Below are 15659 nucleotides of genomic sequence, written 5' to 3'. Positions count from 1 at the left end.
TTAAATAAGAAGAGGTTATCAGACTAAGAGATAGTCTAAGATCCCAGGATAGATAATTGGGTTGTTTTGTCTCTTACAGAAGTGTAATTCATAAGACATCGTCGATTAAACAAAATTAGGAACTAATATTTTTCATGGCATAAATCTACTAATAGGTATTACTGATTGGGGAACTTCATGCACAGAGGCGGCTCATCACTAATAAGGTGATTTTCCGCTTGTCCAGAGATCACTTGGATAAACTTGATCAATTGAGATACTATCTATTGATTTCTTTAGGAAAAGCAGACAAAGATTTTGTTTTAGTTTGTGTTGGTGAAGTTTTGTGAAAAACGAAGAAACATTGTAAAGGAGACGTAGCCACTGCAGGGAGTGAGTTGTGAGGTAATAAGTGGTTGCGCTGCTATTGGTTGGTTGGCGTAGGTTTGTGCAGGGATTGAAGGAATTTCGGCAAAGAAGACTTTCTGTTTAGTGTTTAATTAGCCCAAGTTTAGACAAAAATGATGATTTTAATAGCAATAAGAAGGGTAACAGGAGGTGATATGAAGATCCCAGTTAGAGAGGGATAGGTGAAGCCTCTGGAAGGACACCAGGCTACCATATGATCATTGAAAGGGGGTTACATACATGTTTGGCTTCAAGAATGGAACCAGTTCACAGAAAAAGAGGGTGATTTCAGTTTTCCAAGATGGGAAACATTTAATTTGACAATAATGAGACATTTAAAGGAAACAGTGTGTGAATTAGATCCACCTGCTAGACCCACCCAGTGCGAAGCATTACGCAAAGGAGAAAGAGTGGCATTCAAATTTGACAGGAAAATATACATTAAAAGAAAAAAAGAGCAGTAAAGAATTATGAAGATGCAATTTGGGACCAAAAGGCACAAAGGTGAAGAAAAAGTATAGCTGAAGGGGCAAAACTATTCCCTATGCATGTCAACGAAGAGCAGAAGAGACCAAGGGAAGATCATAGGACACCAAGAAAAAAGTTTAAGGGGGAAAATAAAACACAGGAAGAACCCCAAATAGATACAGACTCTGATTCAGGGGATGACTTGTTGGAGGGGATGTTATCAATGCTTCCTCTGCCTTATGTTGAAGCCTTTAGAGAAAGTGCTGGGAATAGTTCGGCAGAAGCCACTGTTCCTGTAGACCCCGCAACTTCACAGCTTACTAGCTAATTGCAAACACTGATGCCTGTAAATATGCCATGATGGAATGACAGATTCAAACTCATTAACAGTTCAAATGATTATTCCACAGACTATTACTACGCAACCTTTGACACACCAAGCCATCGTTAGCACTCCTGCTTAAGTTATAACTGCACAACTGATACCTCTTTCTGAGGGTCCTGCAGGTCAAGTTATGGTTACACTGAATATTAGATTAGTGACAACGCAGACAGAACCTGTATAAGATACATAAACTGCAGAAATGCAACAACGGTTGAACTGCCATGAAAAGGCTGGTGGAGATCATGGTTGTAATCAGCAGGGCGGCACTAACTTCAGTGCCGTCATGGCTGAATACAACCAAGACTTCCATCAGCCCATCAGAATCAGAGATCCTGGCTGAGATGGTGTTATTTTGGCGGTCAGACAGCCAGTCTTGTAATGTGGCAGTTGGACCACCACAGCCCCGGCTGTGCGACACAGCCGTGATGGTCAGACCACCACTGCGAGTCTGGCTGTCTTGAGACCACCAGACTCGTAATCTGTCCCTAAGTATAAGGAGGTGATCGAGATTCTGAAGAAGAGAATTCCCCTTAAGGATCTTAGTTATTTGAAACTGAACAGAATCCAGCAAGAAATAAAGAAACTGTGCATGAGTTTTATGAGCGATTAATGAAAGTATTTCAACAACTCACAGAGCAGATGCATTTAGATCGAAGATATATGGGTTTCTTTATTACAACTTTTGTACTTGGCTTGCAACCTGAAATTTGTCAGAATATGCAGCAGAATGTTATTTGTTGGCAGATAAAATCTCTAGACAAAATTGTAAAGTATGCTCAGCATTGTAGTGACAAGCAAGAAATGAAGCAGAGAAAAATTAAGGAGAAATGTATGTTAGCACAGAAAAAATTGGAACAGCAAGGGTTTCAGAAGGCAGATAGTCTGACAGTGATTCAAGGGATGAGAGGTATGACACAGATAGAAAATTAAATGGGCACAGGTGCTGACATTGCGACCTTAAAGATATTTGTAACAAGATAGGGCACTGGAAGCAGCATTGTCGATTTAATCCTGATAAGAATCAAGGAACTCAGATGCAGGGGATAAATCAGGCCCAATTGTCAAATGTCCCTACAAGACAAATGCAACCCCACATGCAGAATCTAAATCAGTTAATGCCTATACCACAGTCCCCTATGATACAACCTAACATAAATGGACTCCTTTTTAATCAAAATCAGTTGTCTTGAGTGACCCAAAATGTAACACAAAATCCTGAACTAATATTGCAGTTCTCAATGTTCGATGAAGATGAGGTATCAAATTTTGGCACATCACAATGATGGTACCTGAGAGGGGAGGCAGATTGCATGCTTGGTGCAATCTTAGCAGTAGACCACAGTGAACCATATTTAGATTGGGTTGTTAACGGCTACTCAGGAGTGTTTTTGATAGACAGTGGGGCTACCCGTTCCATTGTGAGGACTGCAAAAGTGCCAGACCTACCTATTTAGGGAAAAATAATACAAGTAAAAGGGGTTGCAATCAAACTGGTCACAAACCCAATCTTAGAAGCAGTCTCTGTAAGAATAAGATCTTTTAGGGACAAACATCAATTTGTTGTGTGTAATTCAAGTCCTGTTAATTTGTTAGGAAGGGACCTATTGTGCAAGTTAAAGTGCACGATTAGTTGTACTCCTTAGAACTGAGTCATTTTCTCAAATTCATGATGACTAAAATGTAGCAATCAGACCAGGTTAGAGAGAAAATGCTGAATTTTTTCCTACGATAATATTGAACAATTTGCCCACAGAACTGATTGAAAAAGTGAAAGCAGATGTCTGGGATGTTACAGGGTCAGATATTGGATTCATAAAAGGAGGTGAGCTAGCACGAGTAAAAGTCAAGCCGTATGCAATGTTTCACAGAACACCATCATACCCAATGACTCTAGAAACAGTAGCAGGGATTACTCCCTTAATAAATGAGATGCTAGAGAAAGGAATCTTAAAATAACAGATTGGGAGTCCATGCAACTCACCAATCATGGGATTACACAAACCAAATGGCAAATACAGAATATTACAAAATTTAGGACAAATAATTGAAATTGTAATCCCATGTTGTCCCGTGGTTCCGAATCCTGGCACTATATTTTACCAAATACCGTGCACAGCTATATGGTTCACTGTGTGTGACCTTTGCAATGCCTTTTCCCCCATTCCCGTACAACAGGGCAGCCAGTATTTATTTTCCTTCGTGCTCCAAGAGAAGGAAATCACATGGTGTCATGTCCCACAGGGGTATACTGAGAGACAATCGCACTTTAATCAGATTTTAAAGAAAAACTTAGAACCATTAAAGTTGCCAGGAAACTCAGTTTTGATCCAGTACATTGAAGACCTACTGATCGCGCCAAGTAAGGAAGAAAATTGTCAGGAAGATTCTATAGCATTGTTAAACAATTTGGTTGAAAATGGAAACAAGATGTCACCATAGAAATTGCAGTACTGTCAAAAAGAAGTCCAACACCTGGGACACATAATTGAGAAAGGAACAAGAAAAGTGTCAAAAAACAGCATTGAAATGATACTGAAAATGAATACCCCAAGAATGTTTCTTGGGATGGTTGGCTACTGTTGACAGCAGATACCCAACTTTTTCCTGGTGGCAAAATCATTGCTGAGAATGAATCACAAAGATATTACTGATCCAATTCATTGGGACAACAAATGCATGACAGCATTTCTAGAATTGAGAGAAAGCCTTTGTCACACACCTGCATTGGAAATGCCAGATTATACTAAATATTTCATTTTGTTCTGCAGTAAGAGAGAAGGGTGCGCTCTTTCAGTGCTAACTCAAGTTCACTGAAATTACAAAAAGACCCATTGCATAGTTCTCTGTAACTCATGATCCCGTTGCAGCTGCTTTGCCTGGTTGTTTGAAAGCGGCACGTGCAGTGAGTGCAAGCCTTGAAAAATGCGAAAACATTGTGATGAGATTTCCATTGACTGCTATGGTCCCGCATTCAGTTGAGGTGTTACTAACCAAACCTAAAACTCACCACCTCACAAATTCACAACTCACAAAATATAAACAACAAATTTTGTCTGGAAAAAACGCGCTAAAAAGGTGTAATGTTTTGAATTCTAGTATGTTGTTGCTGATTCCTGAAGAGGGAGATTCTGATCATTATGAACATGATTGCCTTGATGGCACGGGCCCATGCACCAAAAGCAGCCCTAACACAAAAGATGAGACTTTGATTTAACCTGATGTTGTGCTTTTCGTTGATGGCTCATGTTGAGAACAAACAAGGGTTGCTTAAGAGCAGAATATGCAGTCTGCACCATACAAGAGGTGGTTGAAGCATTGTGGTTAGAGGAAATTAATTCAATACATAGAGCTGATTGCTCTTACCAGAGCCTGCAAACGAACAATGGGGCTAAAGGGTAATGATTTTTACAGTCAGCCAGTAAAGGTCTGGTGTTGCCCATGACTATGGGCAATTATGGTCTCAACAGGGTTTTATAACCTAAGCTGAAATGCCCATTACACATGGGCAACAGGTAAAAGATCTTTTGGAGGCTTTACAAGAATCCATCGAAATAGCGGTTGTGAAATGTTCATCACATAGGAGTGACTTAGCTATGTCACCATCGGTAACAGATATGCTGAAGAAGTGGCACGTTACTGTGTGATTATGTCTTGCACCTACAACGGTTCGTACATGACAGAAAAAGAGTAAGGGAGCATACTTGCTATGTTTTTGAGAATAGCAGAAAATTGTAATGAATTGAGACGAATGCAAGATAATACACCAGTTGAATAAAAACAACGTTGGATAAAAGCAGGATGTGGAATTGATGACAGGAGTGAGCGGATTTCATTGTAGTGTCAACCAGTGCTGCCAGACAGTTTGCTAATTTCAATGACACGGTCAGGCACATGTAGGTAGAAATGCCATAGTCAGAAAATTTAAACAATACTGGTACAACCAGAAATTTAGATCTCAAGCAAAAGAGGTTTGCAATAGATGTGATGAATGTCAGCAAATGAACGTTGGAAAAGAAACACATGTTACACTGAACCACGTGAGAAAATCTGGAGGGCCTTCCAACAGAATGCTGATGGATTTCATTGAGATGCCACCTCAAAATGGGCTGTGGTACTTTTTGGTGATTGTCTGTACCTTTTCCCAGTGGGTGGAAGCTTCAAGAAGAAATGACAGTCTTACAGTAGCAAAATTACTACTTAGGGAACTGATAGCAAGGTATGGTATGCCTGTTTCTCTAGAAACATATCCATGTACTCACTTCACAAGGCAAAATATTGTGTGCAGCATTGAGAATTGATCAGAAACGTCATTGCAGTCATCGTCCAGAAGCCTCAGGAATTGCTGAGCAGGTAAATGGTATGATTAAATCAAGATTAGTTAAAACCTGTGCATCCACGTCTTTGAAATGGCCAAGCATATTGCCCTTAGTCCTGATGAGTCTGTGGAAGACACCTGACCGAAAAAACGAGTTTCCCCCCATGATGTGTTGATGGGGAGAGCCATGAGACTACCTTCTATACCAGCAAATGTACTTGTGAACATCACAGATGACATGGTACTCGATTACCTCAAAGGCCTGGCTGATTTAGCCCATTCTGTGTCCAACAGGTTGAGGCTGCAACTGAAAAACCAAGTCAAGACCAGTGCCATGATTTGAACCCTGGAGAATGGGTTTATGTTAAGAAGCATATGAGAAAATCCTGTTTAGACAGCCAGGCACACTAACCTATTGATGGTCAACATAGAAACCTTCTTACCCTTAGCCACACCCCCAAAGGACACAAAGAGTACAAGTTCTAAACCCCTGCAGGCTCAAATAGCCACTCATTGAGCAGCCAAGGTAGACTGGGTAAGATCCTCCAGAAACCCATCCCTGAAAAACTCAAGTATTTTTGTCAGCTCCCCAGCAACAGGATCTACCGCTTGAGAGGGACACCACTTGACAAAGGAGACCCAGTGGTTATTAGACGATTTTAAGGTGGAAGCCCTGCAGGAACGTTGAATATCCAGCACCACCAAAGAGGAACAATGCAAATACTCCAAATTCAAACGTTCAAGAGGCAGACCATCAGTTTTAGCTGACAGAGATGGGGCAAGGACAGGCTGTGGAACTGAAGACGGGATCACTGACAACTAGACAAACATCAGCAGAAGTGGACACCACAGGTAACAAGGCCAAGATGGGGCAATCAGGAGAACAGATACCCTCTCCATCCGAATCTTCTGCAGCAGAAGAGGGAAATGGGAAGAAGGCATACAGAAGGCCAGAGGGCCAGGGGATTGAAAGGACATCCACCGTCCACACCTGGGGACATATCACCTCGGAGCAGGACCAGGGAAGGAGGGCATTGTGAGGTGAGGCAGAGAGGTCTAACCATGGCCCCCCGAAGGAAAGGCAAATGTTCCTGAACAGGGGTCCTGACAGGTAGTACAGAACTGAAGAAGGCAGATTGCGGCTCAGGCTGTCCGAATGAAATTGACCCTGAATGTAAACAGCCTGCAAGGCCCTGAGATGAGACTCCACCCAGGAGCAAATCAGGGAAGCCAGATGATTCAAAGAGGTGCACTGCGTCCCCCTTTGGTGATTCAAATATTAGTGAGCCTCATGATTGCCGATGCAAACCAACAAGTCTATCCGTTGCAGGTGAACCTGAAACAACTGCATCACCTGCCAAATGGCTGCCAACTCCCACCCATTTGAAAAGCAGGTGCTGTGCTCCTGAAACCACTGGCACTTGGCCTCCAGAGACCCCAGCATGGCCCTCCCAACCCCAGAGTCTGGCATTGGTTGTGAGCAACAGAGGAGAAGGAAGCTGGAAACTGATCCTCTTCTCCAGGCTGGGGGTGCGGCACCACCAACCCAGGTATCAGACCAGAGCAGGAAAGATAGGGACCAGAGAATTGCAATCTGAATGGGAGGGATCCCAGTGGGACAACAGATGATTCTACAGAGATCTGAGGTGCAGGCAAACCCAGGGAACTACCACTGTGGTAGCAGCCATCAACCCCTGAACCCTCAACCAAGTTCGAGCCGGGACCAACTGCTGAGTCAAAAGAATGTTGCAGTGTAGCAGGGCAGGAGGGAGAAATATTGCTCCTATCTGAGTGTCGAAAAGACCACAGAAAGACTGCATCCGCTTAACAGGGTCAATATGAGACTTTGTCAGGTTCAGCTTGAAGCCCAAGTGTTGGAACAAGTTCATGGTCGCTTCCACTGCCAGCTGAGTCTTAGGAAGAGAGGAAGCAGAAATCAAACAATCATCAATATAGAGAAACCCAGAGAAACCCAGAAGCGACAAAATCACCACAGCTGGAGCCAGTACCTTAGTTAAAGTCTGGGGAGGGGTGGAGAGACCAAAAGGCAACACCTGAAACTGTTAATGAGCCCGTTCACAGCAAAACTCAGAAACCGCTGGCTGTCTTGGTGAAAAGGCACATGCAAATATGCTTGCTCCAAATCCAGGGCTGCAAAAAAATCACCCACTTAGATTAGTTGAATGATGGACTGCAAGGTGGTAATCCGAAAGGATCCAGCTTTACCTATTCATTGAAAGCCTTCAGATTCAGAATGGTGCGGAAAGAACCATCTGATTTTGGGACCAAGAAAAGAGCTGAGTAGAATACCAGGCCTCTCACCGCCTCTGGCACCTCAACATTAGCGCCCTTTGCAAGCAATTTCTCCACCCCTAACAACATAGCAGTCTCCTTCATGGAATCTCCTAACAACGGAGTAACCCAAAATGGAGTCTAGGGACCCACAAATGGGATCCGATAGCCCTCACTGATGACTCACAGAACCCACTGGTTGTAAATCAAGATGGGCCATCAATCCTGGAACAAATGTAGTCTGATTTCCACCCCGGCATAGTCATTTCTGACCAGCTCCTAGGGGCTTCTAGTCCCGGAGTTGGGACTTGTTGGAGAACGCAGCGCCCCAACCCAGGGTCTGTCCACAAAAGGGATTAGAAGAGGAGAGAACACCACCATGTTCAACTCGTCCCCAAACAGCTTAGGACCTTCAAAGGACAGTTTATGAATTTAGGCCCTGTGTGCCACCTCCAGATGCCAAGGTTTTGTCCACAGGGACCATCGTCCAGCCACCGGCCCTTGCAGAGGAGGAGAAAGCTCACAGGATATCAAAGGTGACGTTGCACAGAAGTTCAGCCAACACCTCTATCTGCACCAAGATAGGAGTGGGATCCCACAATCCTGAAGACAGTCAAACAAGTTCTCAAAATCCTTAATGAGAACTTGCAAGGCTTATGTGGAATAAGTGCTTGCATTGATCCCAAAACAAGATGAGCTGTATGCCCGCTTCAATGCAGCCTCCACCTTCCTGTCAACAGGATCAGAAAGTGAAGCATCCTCAGGAGACAAGTAAGAGAAAGAAGCCATAGAGGACAATGGAATTGAACTTAGGGACCTGTAGAAAGTGCTCATCAAACTGCGCCAGGCGATGCCTCTTATTCAGAAGGTGTGGAACTCCCTGCTAGCGATATCTTTCCATTCTTTTACAAAGATCTCCTTAACGATATCATGCAATGGCAAATCAGCCACCACAAGCCACTATCCTGGGAATAGAAGCCATCATAAACCAAAGTTTTAGGCTCCAACCCAAGCAGATCCCAAATTTGGGCCAACATTGAGCATATTTGCCCTTTGGGGAATTGTCCAGCTCCTCATCCTCATCCCCTTCATGTCAATGCAGCCTGAACTGCAGAATTAATCAAGTCCTGGAAATCAGCCCTGGAAATCTTCAACAGGTCATCTTCCCCCAGGACCTGATCAGGCACAGATCCCTCATCCCCCATGACTGGAAGAGGTGAGCAGGAAGTGAACAAGAACAACTTCCTATTTATAACTGTTTCCTAGCAATTAAGTCTCAACCTCACAAGAATTCAGCAGCACTGCCGCCCTACCCTTGCAGCCCCATACAATGCAGACACAGCTGTGGGGGCCGGGTGCTGGTAGAATGTCCCCAGCACCTGAGTGGCCTGCCTGCGACTGCCCAGAACTTTCCCCACCCCAGCACACCGCATAGCGAAGAGCGGGTTGGGAACAGAGCAGGAACGGAACTTACCGGCCATACACTAAGGACAGTGCAAGCCGTCAAACAACGGCACAGTACAGTTAAAACAAAGCGAGCACATTAAATTGAGCCAAAAGATCGAAATACAAAAATACGTACTCACAAAGAATGCCGTTAACAGCATACCGCATTCTAAAACCCCATCAAGTGACAGGAAAACAAGCAGGCATGGCGGAGGATGGGATGGGTTTATATAGTTCAACTAAAAAATAGACTGGTGTTTCGGGGGCCTGTCAGGAGGCAGGATTGCCTTAATTAATATGAATTTGGACAAGGAGGTCCTTTGAGGGTTTAAAGCCAATGCAGGGTGTGAGGCATTCATTAGCAGTTAACGGGTCAGCTGTAGATTTGTTTCTTGAGATCCATTCCTGTAAATTGCCGCTATGCATCAACAGTTCCGCTGCTTTCTCTGACATCAGAGGTGCTTTCTACTGTGTTTGAGACCATGAGGTTGTTACACAAACATTGCCTTATTTAAGTGGGTATCACCACCTTTTTAGGTTGCAGCCTAGAGGACATCACAGCTGTCTGTTTTGCTAAAGACATCTTGAGGACTTTCAGAAAGTTGACCTATGAATGCATTATGCTTTTTGATTACCTTTGGCTTTGTGGTTTGTAAATTACACTTTCTGGCTTTCCATTTGCTGGTTTATTTGCGTTAGACTCTCCAGGTTCAGTGTGTCCCTCCCATTGACTAAATCATGTTTTCTGCATTCTTCCACAAATTCACTTTCTGTTAAAAGGGCTTTAAATCTTCTTCTTATCTCATCACATTTGCTGTGCATTCAAAGGCTGAGATCAAATGTCAGGCATTGTTTAACAAGGGTGCTAGTCCTGCTAGTTACTGGGGGGTAGAAAATTGTTTTTTTCTGCCACACAACAACATTTAAATCAACTGTGTAAGTATTTCAGAATATATGAGAATTATAAACACACAAATAAAGTAAATTTTTTGTTATTTCTGAAGTGTGTTGGAAACAACTACTTTAATATGATCAAAACAAATCGTTAAACTAGGTGATGCGGTTTCCACACATTTTAGTCTGTGCACCATATAGTTTTATTAGTACAACTGTATACCTGTGCCGATGTAATGGCCATTTTGATTAAAAATGTGTTGTCTATATTAGCAGAGTGCCACCACACCATGAATACTCCACTGTACGCCACTCCACTCCACTCTCCAGCACTCCACACCACTATACTCTACTCTGCACCGCTCCACTTTATACCACTGCACACCACTGCACTCTGCATTACTCCACTTTACGCCACTACATTCTACAGCACTTCAAGCAACACCTCTCTACTCTACCCTGTACCACTGTACTCTATGCCAATGCACTCTTTGACTCTCTACTATATACCACTGGACTCTTTGCCACTGCACTCTACACCACCCCAGTTTGGCCACACTAATCCACTCTGCATAACTCCACTCTATGCCACTGTACTCCAGCCACTCTGCAAAACGTCACTGTACAACACTGAACTCTATGTCAATATACTCTATACCAATGCACTTTACTCAGTAGCACTCAACTCTATGCCCCTCCAGTCTACACCAATCCCCTGTATGCCACTCTAATCTACTCTGCACCACTGCACTCTATGCCACTGCACACTTCAACACATTATTCTATGCCATTACATTCTTTGCACTATACCAACTAAACTCTACCTTGCACCACTCTGCTGTACGCCACTTCACTGTACTCTGAAACAATCTACTCTACGGCACTGCACTCTATGCCACTCTTTACCACTCCACTCTATGTCACTCTCCACCACTCCACTCTATGCCACTGCACCTAATGCCACTCTACTCTTAACCACGGCACTCTACACCAATGCACTCTACACAACTGCACTCTATGTCAATGCACTCTTCTCTGCATCACTGTACTCTAGGTTACTGCTCTCTACGCCACTCTGCTTCACTCTACACCACTGCATTCTGACAATCTACTTTGTACACTGCACTCTCCACCACTGAACTCTACCCCACTTCACTCTGCACTACTTCACTGTATACCACTGCACTCTATGGACCTATACTCTACTCTGTACCACTCTATGTTACTCTACTCTGCACCACTCTACACCACTGCACTCTATGCCACTGTATTCGACTCAGCCTTCTATGCCACTGCACTTTTTGCTACTCCACTCTATTCTGCACCACTGCCCTCTGCAACACTCAACTCTACGCCGCTCCACTATGCACCACTCTATGGGCCAGATGTAGGAAAAAAGCAAATTGCGACTTGCAATTTGCGAGTCCGTGCGATTTGCAAATTGCAAGTCGCAATTTGCTATGCAGAAAGGTGTCTCAGACACCTTCTGCAACTCGCAATGGGGTCGCAAAGACCCACCTCATAAATATTTATGAGGTGGGTCGCAGTTTGCGACCCCATTGCGAGTATGGGCACTCACGGGGATGGTGGCCTGCTGGAGACAGCAGACCACCATGTCCGTGACTGCTTTTTAATAAAGCAGTTTTTTTTTTTTCTATCTGCAGCCCGTTTTCCTTAAAGGAAAACGAGCTGCACTTAGAAAAAAAAACGAAACCTTTTGTTTCGGTATTTTTCAGAGCAGGCAGTGGTCCATAGGACCACTACCTGCTCTGAAAAATTGTTTTTGTGATCATTCACAAAGGGGAAGGGGTCCCATGGGGACCCCTTCCCGTTTGCGAATGGGTTACCATCCACTTCAAGTGGATGGTAACAGCGATTTCATTTGCGAACGCTTTCGCGGGCGCAAATGAAATTGAATAGCATTGCGAGTCGCAAATAGGAAGGGAACACCCCTTCCTATTTGCGAGTCGGAAATGCATTTTGCGAGTCGGATCCGACTCGCAAAATGCATTTCTGCATAGCAGAGAGGCTTTTGCGCCTTACAAACGGCGTTTTTCGCCGTTTGCGAGGCGCAAACCCTTTGCTACATCTGGCCCTATGTCATTTAACTCTACACCACTGCACTCTATGTCACTGCACTCTATGCCACTCTACTCTGTGCCACTCTACTCTGCACAACTCCACTCTGTACCAAGCCACTCTGCACCACAGCACTCTACTATGCACCTAAGCCACTGCATTATATAGCGCTGCATTGTACGTCACTGAACCCAATGCAATTGCACTCAATACCACTGTAGTCTATGCCACTATAGTATGCAGCATGCTACGTCATGCTACACCAATGCGCTCTACACCAGTTCACTGTACTTTATGCCACTGCAGTGTATGCCACTATACATGTCTACATACTATGCCACTCCAATACAGTACGGTACAATACACTTTCTGCCCTTCCACTCTACAATACTCTACTCAGCTCTTCACCATTACTCTCTAAGACATTCCATGCTACTACCCTCTATGCCAATAACTTTTAGCCAGGCTGAATAGCAGACACACTGGTGAATAACATGGCTAAATCACATTGGCAAGGCCAATAGCTCCTGCAGTGGCAAGAACTATTGGCTTTGCCAGTGCTTCTACTACATGCGCATGCACTGTGAGATGCTTTTTTGTTTTATTGTGAATAGATTAAAGGAAGGTTAACATTCACTACTTTATCAAAATAGAAGATGCAGCGAGAAGGGAAGTACATTTGAGTCAATCAAAGAGCAAGTGGAGGAGTGTCCCATTCCTCCTGACATTTTCTTAAGAATGAGGAGCCCGTAAGTGTGGATTTCTTAAGTCCTGGGCCAATGTGGCACAGGCATGTTTGGTGTGTTTGGAATGGTAGTGAGAAATACTGCTTACTGGTGTAGGTGGATTTTACATTACTATTTTAGAAATGCCACTTTTAGAAAGTGGGCATTTCTCTGTGCTTATAACTCCAGTGCTTTGCAGCCTAAGTCCAATCCATGTCTGAGGCAGAGTGACAGCTCCACTTTCTGCAAACTCTCCAGACAGCCAACAATCAGGGAGGGTGAGGTATGACAGGGTTACATAGGCATTCATCTACATACTGATGGTGTTAGTGGGCTGGGAGAGAGAGTGGTGGTGTGCACTTTACACTTGTATTGGTTGTGTCGTGCCCTCACACGAAAGCCTCATTTACCCCCTACTGATGTCTGGAGCCAGAGTAGGTGAGGAGGGAAACTCCAAAAGTGAAGTAATGAGATCAACACAGCATGAAAAATAAGTTAGGCGAGATAATAGATATATACATATGTACAGAAAAAGGGACACAACCCAGTCCACAAATAGCGTAGGCCACATGGCCACATGCCAAAGTCCAAGGCCACAAATGTCACCTGCTTCAACACGGAGAGAACACTGCAGGGGCATCAGTTGGTACATAGGCAGGTACCTCAGGGGGACGGGGGCACCTCAGCAAGGAGATGTAACCAGACCACTGGTTCTGGAGTGGGCAACATGCCCTGTGATTAGTTCTGTGGAGTGCAACGTCATAGTCTCTCATGTGGGTGTCTCACCCACTGGTTCTGGGGGGGGGCAACATGCCCTGTGCTTGATCTTGGGAAGTGATGGGCCGCAGTCCCTCATGTGGTTGTCTCACCCACTGGTTCTGGAGGGGGCAACATGCCCTGTGCGTGATCCCGGGGAGTGATGGGCCACAGTCTCAAAGGTGGGTGTCATACCCACTGGTTCAGGAGGGGGCAAAATGCCCTGTGTTTGATCCTGGGGAGTGATGGGCCAAGGTCTCTCATGTGGGTGTCTCACCCACTGGTTCTGGAGGGGGCAACCTGCCCTGTGCTTGATCCAGGGGAGTGATGGGCATGTGGGTGTCTTACCCACTGGTTCTGGAGGGGGCAACCTTCCCTGTGCTTGATCCTGGGGAGTGATGGGCCACAGTCTCACAGGTGGGTGTCATACCTACTGGTTCTGAAGGGGGCAATGTGCCCTGTGCTTGATCCTGGGGAGTGCAAGGTCACAGTCTCTCAGGTGGGTGTCATCCCCACTGGTTCTAGAGTGGACAGGCTGCACAGCAGCCCATGGAGGCAGGATTACATACCGTCCGCCGGCGGTGATGGCTGCACAGTGGTGGTGCTGCTGGTGGGGGAAGGCACCTGCCCATCCCCTGCAACCTCGGACGGCTGGACAGTGTGCTTGTGTACTTTAGGAGGGGGAGGACAGACACAATGGGAGAGGACACAGGGGACGTGAGCATGGCTGTTGTGGAGGTGTCTGCCAGTGAGGTGTGTGTTCTGCTTGGTGTGGTGATGCTGGTAATGGATAATGATGTAGTGCAGGCAGCTGTGAGTGTGGACGGAACTGGGTGGGAGGTGGAGGAGGAGGGTGAGACAGTGGAAATAGTGGATGTTGGTGTGTCTGCAACTGGATGGTCTTTGTGTGAGTGCCTGTGGGATGAAGTGTGGTGCTCGTCTTTGCCTGTGACACTCTTGGGTGTTGTCATGTGTGCATGCTGGTCTGGCTGTGTACTTGGGATGGGTTGGGGTTGAGGGGAATGTGATTGGGCCGTGGAAGTTAGAGGGGGGATGGTAGGAACAGGGACAATGGCTGCCATCAGAGAGGAGGTCAGAGCCTGGATTGATCTCTGTTGGGCCGCCAATCCAGTGTGAATGCCCTCCAGGAGTGCATTAGATTGTAGCATCTGGGGTGCCAGCCTCTGGATGGCATTCACAATGGTTGAATGCCCAACAGAGATGGATTTCAGGGCAGCAGGGCTCACTGGGGCAGGCCCTGAGGTGCCTGGGGTGAAGGAGATGCCCACCCCACTGGGTGAGCGGGCATGGGCAACTCGATGAGGGGCTGCTGGGAAGGCGGTGCTGATACAGGGGTGGCGGCTGTACCTGTAGCTGGGGTGGTCACAGAAGTGTCCGCCACCACCAGGGAGCTTCCATCGGAGGAGGTATCTGTGCCAGAACTTCCCCTCCAGTCTCCGCCGTGGTGCTTCCCTCGCCCTCCGTCCCACTAATGCCCTAAGTGTTGGTGGACACTGCCTCCTGGGTCCTGTTGGGTCATGTTATTCATTGTGCACAATCATTTCATGGCATTTATAAACCTTTGTGGAAATCTGCAATGTGCGCAATTCATGTTCCGTCATTTTAAGAAAACTAAAGTGTTAGAATTCTAGATGTTATATTGTATGTGCATAATAAGTCCATCTAGTACAATTCATATAATGTTATAGAAACCTTTCAGATTATTTCCTGGTCCTCATGCAAAGACTATTCTTGAATTTGAAAGTGTAATGCTAGAAGGTTCTGATGTTTCTAATCCATGTGTAACATTTCATTGAGTGGTTCATTAGAAAATGGTACTAATCTTTCTTGATTCTCTCACAGGTATCCAGACATCTTGAGGCCTAGTTATTTAAGTTCATGCTTAAGTTAT

The sequence above is a fragment of the Pleurodeles waltl genome, chromosome 3_1 (assembly GCF_031143425.1).
Source record: "Pleurodeles waltl isolate 20211129_DDA chromosome 3_1, aPleWal1.hap1.20221129, whole genome shotgun sequence".
NCBI lineage: Eukaryota > Metazoa > Chordata > Amphibia > Caudata > Salamandridae > Pleurodeles > Pleurodeles waltl.
Note: the sequence above shows the minus strand (reverse complement) of the source record.